Genomic DNA, 491 nt, shown 5'->3' on the forward strand with positions numbered 1-491 from the left:
AGAGTGTAGGTGTGCTATTGTTAGCAGGCAGTAACTCAGTTTCTCTGCTGGGACAATAATCCAAGGTTCTCAATGCTTTACAAACATTACTGTGCCTCTTGAGTATTGTAGTACATTTATTGCAAAAGATTACAGTTGTGTTTGCATTTGTACGTTTTATAAAACTTTTGTGCGCTAAGCAAATATCTTATCTGGAAAATAAAGATACATAACACATCAGTGTTTAGAATCAATTAATTGTTACAATATATAAACAACTGCTGTCGCTTTTGCCATTGTATCAAAACTACTCAATGATGGTAAATATTGAATTCTTTATTTTGTACACAATACCAGGATGTATTATTCTGTTCAAATAGAATATTATATAAATTTTAAAGTGATGCAAATTTACACTGAAATGTTCCATCATATAAAAATATTATTATCTGCCATGTAGTGTCATCAATACAACATGATAACAATGAACACAAGCTAATAACTCTAACCTT

The sequence above is a fragment of the Dufourea novaeangliae genome, unplaced genomic scaffold (genome assembly GCF_001272555.1).
Source record: "Dufourea novaeangliae isolate 0120121106 unplaced genomic scaffold, ASM127255v1 scaffold118, whole genome shotgun sequence".
Classification (NCBI taxonomy): Eukaryota; Metazoa; Arthropoda; class Insecta; order Hymenoptera; family Halictidae; genus Dufourea; species Dufourea novaeangliae.